This window comes from Aphelocoma coerulescens, chromosome 17, assembly GCF_041296385.1.
Source record: "Aphelocoma coerulescens isolate FSJ_1873_10779 chromosome 17, UR_Acoe_1.0, whole genome shotgun sequence".
Lineage (NCBI taxonomy): Eukaryota > Metazoa > Chordata > Aves > Passeriformes > Corvidae > Aphelocoma > Aphelocoma coerulescens.
Window position 1 is genome coordinate 7,406,047 of NC_091030.1, and position 10,373 is coordinate 7,416,419.

Here is a 10,373-nt window from a genome sequence, read left to right on the forward strand (position 1 = left end):
CCGCCAATGACGGGCCGGGAGCGGGGCCGAACCGAGCGGCGCCCCCCGAGCCCCGCACCGGCCCCGCACGGGCAGCGCCGCGCCCGCCGCCCCCCGCCCCGCACCCCGGGATGCGGCGCCACGGGAGGGATGCGGGGCTGCTCTGGGTATCCAGGAGGGGGAGAGCGGCGCTGGGAGATGGGTGACTCCGCACAGAGCTGGGTTATCCCCAAAGAGAGAGGGGTCATCCCGCTACGGAGCCGGATCACCGCCCTACAGAGCCGGGTCACCCCATCTATAGCCCCACCATTTCCCTACAGAGCCGGGTCACCCCATCTATAGCCCCACCATCTCCCTACAGAGCCGGGTCACCCCATCTATAGCCCAACCATTTCCCTACAGAGCCGGGTCACCGCCTCTATAGCCCAACCACCGCCCTACAGAGCCGGGTCACCCCATCTATAGCCCCACCATCTCCCTACAGAGCCGGGTCACCCCTTCTATAGCCCAACCACCGCCCTACAGATCCGGGTCACCCCTTCTATAGCCCAACCACCGCCCTACAGAGCCGGGTCATCCCCGTCTATAGCCCAACCACTGCCCTACAGAGCCGGGTCACCCCTTCTATAGCCCAACCACCGCCCTACAGAGCCGGGTCATCCCCGTCTATAGCCCAACCACCGCCCTACAGAGCCGGGTCACCGCCTCTATACCCAGATCACCCCCCAACAGAGTGGGGTCACCCCCTGTATTGCCACATCACCCCCTTACAGAGCCGTGGCACCCACCACGGAGCCAGGGAATGCTGGTTTGGACAAGAGAGCTTCACCCTCAGTGCTGGTGCAGGAAGAGAACCCCCATCCCCAGTGCAGGGAGAAAGCCAAGGCAAACCCCAGAGCACCCCCTGTTTGATCCCACACGGCCCCCAGGGCATTTTGCAGGTGCCATGAGTTTGTTCCCTGCTCTGTTTTTCAGGAGCCATGCTGGGGTTTCAGCTGGCTGTAGTTTTGCTAACAGAAGAGGGAATGCCTCTCCTCTTCCCAAATCCATTCCTGTTCCAGCACAACCTCAGCTCAGAGCCCTCGTGCACAGCTTTTCCCAAGTGGTGATTTTCACCTGCGCTGATTTACAAGATTTCCTTAATGCTGGGGTAGTGGTGACCCCTCAGAGATGGAAAAAGCAAACCTTGGGACAAACCCTGAATCCTGGAGGAGCATTACCCCTCTGGCAGGTGGGCTACCTGCAGAAGCACCACCACAGGACACGTGGGGGTTGTCCCCCAGCCCCAAGCTGCTGTGACAGGGGAGCGCAGACTGCCCCAGCTCTCCCTGAGCTCTGCAGTCCCTGGTCCCCGGGCTCCCTGCAGAGTTTCCCTGGGCACAGAGGATGCTCAGTGTGCCTCAGGAGGCTCTGCCAGCTCTGCCTCATCCCCTGCCACCATCCTTGGCTCTTGTCACCCAAGCTGTCAGACTCCTCGGGCAGCAGGGACTCTTCTGCAGGCCCCTGTCCATCTGGAAGTGTGACTTTGGTCCTGCAGCGTTCATTTCCCTGGCAGTGAAACTCATTCCCAAGAACTAACTTAATTTTTCTCATCAGCAGTTCCAGCCTACCGATACTTTCCTGTCCCTCTCAACTGATGAGAATAATCAGTGTTTTTATAGCACATCTGCTCTTTTTAAGATGGTATCGCTCGTAGCACTCCTTTAATCTATACAGAGGGAAACAGTTGCATTTAATTAATTGCTCCCCAAATAAACTGATCACCGCCAGCAATTCCAGCACACTTTACACGCAGTTCAAAAGCCTGTGCAGAGATCTGAAAGGAAAAGCACTCACTGTGATGACAAGGAATGAAGGTGAGAGGGAAAAACCATAGTTTATCTTTAGAGAGTCTACTTAAGACTATTATTATTTAATTATTATATCAAATGACTTAATATGGAGCTGTCTGTGTTGTGGTCGCTGTTGAGTTTTTCTTCAAGGTTGCCTGAACCACGTGCAGAAGATATTGAAGGGCTGTGCTTTAAAAAATCCTGACCAATTTTAGCTTTTTATTGCTTGTCCAGGTCAAACATCATCGTCTGGCAATTTGTCACCGTATCCTTGCTCAGAAATATGAACGATGGAGGTTCTCTGCTTGGCCCATTCATTTTGGTTTCAATGCCTGGCCTCTGGTACTGCAACAAACATCCTCCTTGCTGCCCAGGGAGATGTCAAAGCAATTCTCACGGAGCCGAGCCCAGGATAAGATGCAAGGAAAAACAATGTTATAACAAGGACTTAGCAAAGCTTGGGCTGCCTTGTGCAGGTGCAGAGCTTGTTTTTTGGACTTCAACATGAGGTTTGCTTACTCTGAGAGCAATTCTGGGGAGATCAGGATTCTGTGAAGGAGAAAAATGCTTTTATGATGTATTTCTGTATTGCAGTGGTGTGCAAGACCTCCGTGGTGAAAGCGGTCTGGCTGTGCCGGGGGCTGTACAAACACAGATTCCCCAGACTTCGCAACAGCAATTTTTACAGAAGGGAAGTGCTAATTAGCATCCACAGTTTGGGAGCCAGTTGATAGCCTCGAGACCTGGCAGCTGGCCAGCCACAACTTTCATCAACCCCAACATTTGGGAAGTGTCCTGTGCCTGCCAAGTCTGTGGGATAAACAGACCCAGCAGCAGCCAGGAGCCGGATCATCTGTAGGTTTTAAGTGCAGTGCTCAGGTTGTGCTCACCTGCTTCCCTCCTCCACCACCCCTGGGTTATTCCCAGCGTAAACCCTTCGGTGAGTTTGTGCACTCACAGTCCTGCAACCCCAAATTCCTGGTTTCCTCCTTTCACTCAGAACTTGGGATCAAACTGCCCAGGAATGTTCTATGACATTCCCACCACTCAGCATCAGGCCCACTCTAGCAGGTTTTTTTGCCCCACCTTCAGCTTGCTCCATCCTCAAGGTTTCCCTTTGGTTTTCCTGATCCTGGCGGCGTCTTCCATGTGAGGCTGATCCATGAGCACAACCCACAGCCAAACCTGGGCACTGCTGGGAGCAATGGGCTGCTGGAGCAGTGCCCAGCTCCCTGTGTGCATTCCCAGTGGAATACACTGGCCTGGGGGACACTGGTGATGTTTTCATCCTGAAAACTCCTCTGGCAGCTGCAGTTTGGTGGATGTGACACACGCCAAGTGTGTGGCGCCCCAGGGATGCAATAAAATACACACACACCTGGAATAGGGCAGCAAAAGGGCTCTTCTGTTGCTGAAGGATCCCACTGCAGGGCTTTGCTCCAAGAGGGAGTTAGGGCTCTCTAAACCAACTCCTGCACGTGGCAGACCCTGGGAGTGGGTTCAGTGACAACACAACCTTGGCATTGCCTGCCAGATACCCTCTTTTCCCATTCCTAAGGACAGAGCCTTTTCCTCTGCTTCTCTCTGGCATTTGTTTTTACCTTGAGCTCCCTGGCAGTGACAGGGCCCCGTGTGTGCAGCTTTGCAGGAGGGGGCTGCAGCAGGCTCAGCTCACAGTGCCAGCCACCCTCTGGTCCTGAAGGAAGGACCAGGTGCTTTTCTCTGCCTCTTCCCCATGATTATGGAGGTTCCTTCTCTTGGGTGGTCTCCAAGCTGATCCCAAATATTCTCTGCAGCAGCCTGAGAAGTCCCCACTGCCACCTCCTCCTGTCTCTGCAGCACTTCAGTCACCTTCACTGGATTTAAATGCAGAATTTTATATTGCTGAGAACAGCAGCGATTCCCAGATGAGCACAGAGGTTTGTGCTCATCCACAGCTGCCTTTCTCCACCTGCTTCAGCCACCCACGATGGCAGAACCACCTGGCTTTTAACACAGCCCCGACAGCTGCCCCAAACTGGGACCCTGCTTGGTGTCCCCCTTCACCCACTGCCGTGGCTCTAGGCAGGAGCTGGAGGTGCCCTGGGGACACATCTGCCACTTGTTACTCTGAGAGGTTTCTGCCCTTGAATGTGACAACCTCAGGGTGCCAAAGGATGAGTCTGCTTAAGAGTTAACAAAGAAACAGCAGAGAGGAGCTGCTCTTTAAATCAGTGTTTTTAACCCAAACAGGTGAATTACCCAGTGCCCCACCCTGGCCCTGTTAAACATCCCCAGTCTGTGACAGCTCCATATGCCAAGGCTCCTGGGGTGACATCAGCCTCAGAGGTGTTCTGAGGGAACACATACTCCAGGCTGATCCACAGCAGGCCCTGCCTGGCACATCCCATCACATCTCCCCCGTCAGCTCCTGCCTCTGCACTTGGCAGGACGTGCCAGACGTGCTGGAATGTCACCCCGTGCAGCCACTGCTCGTGGAAGGGCTTGGTGAGGTTAAGGGTGCTCACCATGGATTCTCTCACATCCCTTTGAGCAGAGATGTGGATTTCGAGGGGCTGCTGGCACATGGGGGTGCAGGAGGCGCTGGGGGAATAATCCTTCCGTGAGTATCTGGGCAAGGTTGGGAAGAGGGCAGAGCCTTTTGTCACAGCCTTGGAAATTGGAAGGACCCTGGAAACACCTTCCCCTTCAAGCTTCCTGAACTTGTGAAGAGGTTTGTAGGGCAAACCCTCCCTGTGCAGAAGCCATGCTGAGTTTTCTGAAGGAAATCTCATTTATCCACGATTTCTACTCTTAATTAGTCCTTCTCCCAAGCTGTCCATCACAAACCTCAAGCAGCAGGGCCTGCAGCCTTTGCCATCCAATGCTCCAGCCCTTTTGCTAAGGTGATGAAGCTGCATCCACAAACTCCTCAGGCTCTCCCGGCCCTGTGTCCTCTCCTGGATCTCCTCCCACGCTGATCCAGCTTGCTGTGGGTTCCTTGGGAAGCAGCTCAGTGCCAGCAAGCAAGGGTTAGATGAAGAGTGAGAAGAAAGGCTGGCACCACAGAACAGAGCCCCACACAGGAGGGCTCAGCACCAACCCACCCCCCTGGAAATTCATGTGCCAGGCAGCCCTGGAGCGATTCCACAGCAGATTCCAGCTCTTTTTGCTGTTATTTCCAACCAAAGAATTCTCCCCTGCCATTCCAGAGGTGGGAGAGATCACTTCAGGAAAATTAAGATGGGTCCTGCGAAATCAGGGATGGCAGGTAATGCAGGAAGGCAGTGCAGGGTGTCTGGTATCTGAAGAGGGAAAAACTGGATTTGGTGTGTTTCTAAGTGATAAAACAGATCTTTCCTTGTGGAATTTGGGATTCTCCATCACATGTCAGGTGATGAAGCATGGAAAGGTTTCAGCTTGGATTTGCAGGGAGATAGAGGGGAGAGAAAATAAGAGGAGGGATGGATGGATGGATGGATGGATGGATGGATGGATGGATGGATGGATGGATGGATGGATGGATGGAGGGATGGATGCTCATCCCATGGTGGAAGGCATCCGGAAGGCCAGGAGTGAGTTGAAACAGCCATGGGCTTGGAATGTCACCCACAGGCGAGCACGGAGGGTGGGAAAAGGAAGGCGCCGGTGGATACTGGGAGCTTGGGGCTGGTTGAAGAGTCATCTTCACGGGAGGACTGGAGCAAGCTCCCCATGCATCTCCTGCAGAGCAAGGCTGGAGCAGAGTTGATCCTGCCTGGAGCATCTTTTGCGGGGACACGTGAATCTGTGTTCCAAAGCGTGGAGATGGTTATTGCAAAGCCACTTTATTTCTGGTGTTGTTATTGGCAGGGGAGTGGGAGTGCAATACAATTTTAGCCACCCTGATGTCTCTGTGTCCCTTACATCCCACCTCCATTCCAGAGCAGCTTTTTCCTCACATTACATGATTCCTCCGACTGTACAAAAGGGACTTTTTTGCACCTGAAATGGCACAAAATGAGCTGGTCCTGAAGAGCAGGGTCAGGTGTGGGCAGTCCTGGGAGAGCTGATGGCTGTGTGTCCCCACCACCATCACCAGCCCTGGTCCCCACCAGCTGCAGGAAAAAGGATTTCCTTGCATATGGCAGGAGCAGGGGAGGACCAAGCTCTGTGTGAGGCTCAGCCAGGATGAACTTGCACATGGAGAAGGATGCCTGTCACAGCAGGAGCTGCAGGAGCAGGGCAGGAACTGCCCAGCCAGCAGCACCTTTTTTGTTTAAAAACATTTAAAAACATCCCATGGAAGATCAGGGTGAATCTCCAGAGCTCCCGAGTCAGAGACCACCCCTCGGATAAACTCTGCTTCCCAAAGCTCACACAAACCTCTCCCACCTCCCACTGGCACCATCCCCTGGATCGCACAACGCTCTATAAACACACCCAGAGAACGCTTTTGTGTCTTCCTGTCCTTTTCAGATATTTTGGGTATTTGTGGCAATCTCTCCTGTTTATATAACAAAGCCACAGCCCAGTGTTTGTGACACCATATCCATGGAAACCCTAATATAGCATGCACAGGCGAGGAGATCTCATTAGGTGGCTCAGCTGCGGCAGCACTGGGGAGGGAATTTCTCTGGGATGCTCTGCTGGGAAGGGGCCTGGCTGCCCACCCAGCCTGGAGCACCTGGCGGGGCAGTGCCACCTCCCAAAGAGCAAACTGTTTTTCTTTGGCTAATTTTGGCCTTTCTCCCGCTGTCCCATCACCGTGGCACAGCCCAGCCACCCACCTTTGGCTGTGGAGGAGATCTGGGGCTGCATGGCTGGAGCAGGAGGAGAGGCAGAAGAGCTGGAGCTTCTCAGTCAGGGTAGCCCAATCCTCACCTTCAGTGCCAGAGCAGGAGGAGTGAGACTGAGCTGAAAAGAGCAGCTCAGGTCCAGTTCTGTCCCAGATTTGGCTCAGTGGGGAGGTCTGACTGCCCAGCTGGGGCTGGTTCCCCTTTGGATGTGATCCTCGTGGGGAATGAGGCGAAAGTTCTCTTCCACGGTGTAAGATAAAGAAAATCTGGCCCTGAGGAAGGCAAAACAGTTTGGGAGAAAGCAAGAAGCTGGAACAAGCAGAGACTTGGCTTGGGGGATGTTACAGCATTTGGGCTGTATGGCACAAACTCAGCTCAAGGAGGAAGGAATGGCTCTTCCCACCCACCTCTGCTGGATCACAAGTCACCTCCAAATGTCCTGTCCTGGCTGGCACGTGGCACATCTGCGAGTTAAAACAGCCCAGGCTGCTGTCACACGAGGAGGTTCCCAGCAAAACCACACAGCTCGCTGCGGCCCAGGTGACACAGGGATGCCAAAGCCACTTCAGAGAGGGCAGACACTCACCTGGGCCTCTGTTGGGCAATTGAAACTCAGACTGGCAGCCCCAGTGCCCTCCTGGTGCACAGCAGAACCTGTGAGCAGCCTGCAGATCCCTTCTGATCTGTTATGGGGACAGGAGTGGGCAAAGCGATCCTTTGGGAAGGACGATAAACAATCCTTCCCGCCCTGGGGTGTAGCAGAACAGCTCCTGGGAGTCATGGGGCTGTTCCACGGCTCTGATTTGTAGGGTTAAGGGGTGGATCTGGCCGGAGAAATCGCACACATTGATCAGGGCAGGGGTCCCTGTGACCCTGCAGGGTCACCCATCCACGTGCGCGTCCCCCCTGTGTGCCAGCCCCCCTTTCCCCCTTCTCACACCGTGCCGGCTCCAGCCTGAGTCAGGCACTGCCAAACCTCATCAGCACCGAGGCAAATTCGATCCTGGGGCTGGATAGGGCTGTGGATAGCAGAGCCCCCGGGGCATGGAGAGCTGCACCGGCCGCGGCAGCAGACAGAAAGCTTCCCTCCCTTCCCTTGCCTTCCCCTCCCCTCCCCTCGCTGGCCTTGCCCAAATCGAATTTCCATTTCTGTTAGCGAGGCAATGGATTATCGCTCGGAGGGGTGCTGCCTGCTTCAGCCCCTAATTTGGCGCATCAATTCTGTTTAAACTGCTTACCTGTAAGCCAGCTTTTGTTCCGGGCGGGCAGCCCTCGCTCCCGCCGACGGAGGCGGCTGCTCCCCGCTCCCTGCCACCAGTGTCAGGCGCTGCTGCTGCGGGGGCTCTGGAAGCCACCGCTTATCCCCAGCTTTGCATCCACGGTCACGAGTGGCAGCGAAAGGGGAGTCACCGGGAGGGTTTGGATGTGCGGCTCTGCAGAGATGGGGTCAGCAACACCCGCTGGGCCAGCCCAAGCCAGCCCTGCCCCCGGGGCTCACAGCCCGCTCCAGGTATTCCATGGGCATCTTTTCTGCTCGGGGAGAGGGACGTGGGGTGTGCGGGAGCACCCGAGTCCCATCTCCAGCACGGGCTGCTCCGTGCTGGCACCAGCCGGCGTTCCCTTCCCCAGGAGCTCCCACACGGGCACAAAGTGGCTGCTCTGCCTTCGAGGAAAGGGGCAGGACCCACGGCTCCCACCCCACTGCTGCTACCGAATGGTCCGAGTTTCCGAGTCAGGAAACTCTGGCGTTTCTGCATCTCCTTGAAGCCTTAAAATAAACACCCTGAGCAGTGAGTGGAAAGCTGGATCCTCGCTCCTTGCCTGGATTTATGAGCCACGACTCGGGAGAAACTGAAGGGGGGGGGGGTGGAGAGAGATGTACATAATTTTTTTCCTCTCTTCAAATAAATTCTCACCGCTTATCTGCAAAGTTCAGCTGTTTTCAAGCTGACCTGCCCGTGTTCTGCTGTTCCACTGCAAATTCCTCCTGTGCAGGAGAGCTCAGGAGCTGCACTTGCGCACGCCAGCAACCTGGGGTTTCATCTCTGATAGAGGGAGACAGAACTCGTTAGCTGAGGACCCCCTCCTGCCCCCGGTGAGGATCACTTTGCCTTCCTGCCGTGCTTGGCAGCTCAGCTTCTTCTCTTTACAACGAGGAAACGAAGCCAAGAGAGGAGGACAAGTGGGTGAATCTGCTTGGAGGAGATCAGGGATGGGGAAGGACAAAAATCTGTTCTATGGGGCTTTTGTAAGGCAGCCAGGCTTCTGTAATGCTTGAGCACCAGGGCTGGGGGATGAGGGACATCCATCTGATGCCTTCAGTGCTTCCAGGAACGAGCCCAGGAGCCTCAGAAAAAGGGGAAAATGCTGCATCCTCCTTCAGGAAGGTGAACAGAGGCGTGGATGGGGTGAGGTGCAGGTCCAGCTCCTCGGGCAGAGCCCAGGAACAGCTCCAGTGAACACAACCCCAAAGATGCCATGGTGGGAGCATTCCCAGGCAGCTCCAGTGACCTCCTGCTATCCATCCAGTGCTTTTAAGGCTTTTAAGGCTGACACCAGCAGCAGTGGGAGGGCTGGTGTGGGACCGGGCTGTGCACTGGAGTCACTGGGGGCAGGGATGGGGCTGAGGGACGCTCATCTGGGAGAGCTCAGCTCTCCATCCCTCCCTCTGCCTTGGCCTTTTGCCTGGCGGAGCTGAATGAGAGAGCAAACCCTGCGAGCAGCAGGTCACCCGACAAGGAGAGACGGCCGGGATCAATTGACGCATTCCTGAGTAATGGTTGTGTCTTAGGACAGTAAAACCTCCTCGGGTTTAACGTCGAGATGCACACATTGATGATTCATTAGAACGCCGAGCTGAATCCTTTGCCTCTCATTACACAGGGCTGGGAAAGGCGGATCTGCCCCTGTGACATTGCTGCAAGGACCAGGAGTGAAAGCCAAGCCCCGGAGGGGACCCCGCACGGGGGGGGATCCGAGAGCACGGCCCGGCACGTGAGGTGGAATTAATAAAACAAAGCCACCGACTCGGAGACCAAAGCCAGGCAGTGTGTGCGTGCATCAAAGAGCTCCAGGCAGTTCGTTATAATTCCAATTAACGTGGGAGAGTTAATAACCGAAAGAGAATCCATTAGACTTTAAACAAATGGGAAGGGGGAGGGACAGCGACTAAAGGTGTCTTTAAACCGGAGCCAAAGTCCCGGCTGCTACAAGAGCAAAGAAATAACAAATATTGAACACATCCAGAGGTCCGGGCAGGTGGGAGCTTCAGTGGATGTAAAGTGGCGTGGGAGAGGAGCTGGGCTTTGCTGGGTTTGAAAGCGCCAGAATTAAATCCCACAAAGGCCAGAAAGGAGAGGAGAGAGGAGAGGAGACATCTCTTCTTTTGCTGTTTGGGGGAAATCAGCATTTCCTCTGGCACTGAGCTTTGCAGGGAAAATATTTCAAACCCCATCAATGTTATTGAATGCCTGGGAGCTCAGACAAGGCTCAGGGTCCTTTGGTCTCACTGTCTGGTCACCTTTGGGGTGATCCCAGGCTGGGTTATAGGGACAGCCAGGCCAAAGGCACCATGAGCAGGGCAGAGCATGTCCACGAGGGCTCAGCCAGAGCAGCCTGTGAGCAAACAGCCCTTCCCAGCCACTAAGGAAGATTTAAGAGCGAATCACATCAGCCCAGTCAAATCCAATTGCTATTGATAATGTCCATGTGCAATTAGAGCCAATTAAGGGGAGACAGCAAATGACAAGTGTTTGGCCAGGAGCTGACGGGGGTCAATACACCAGCCCAATTTCCCAACAACTAA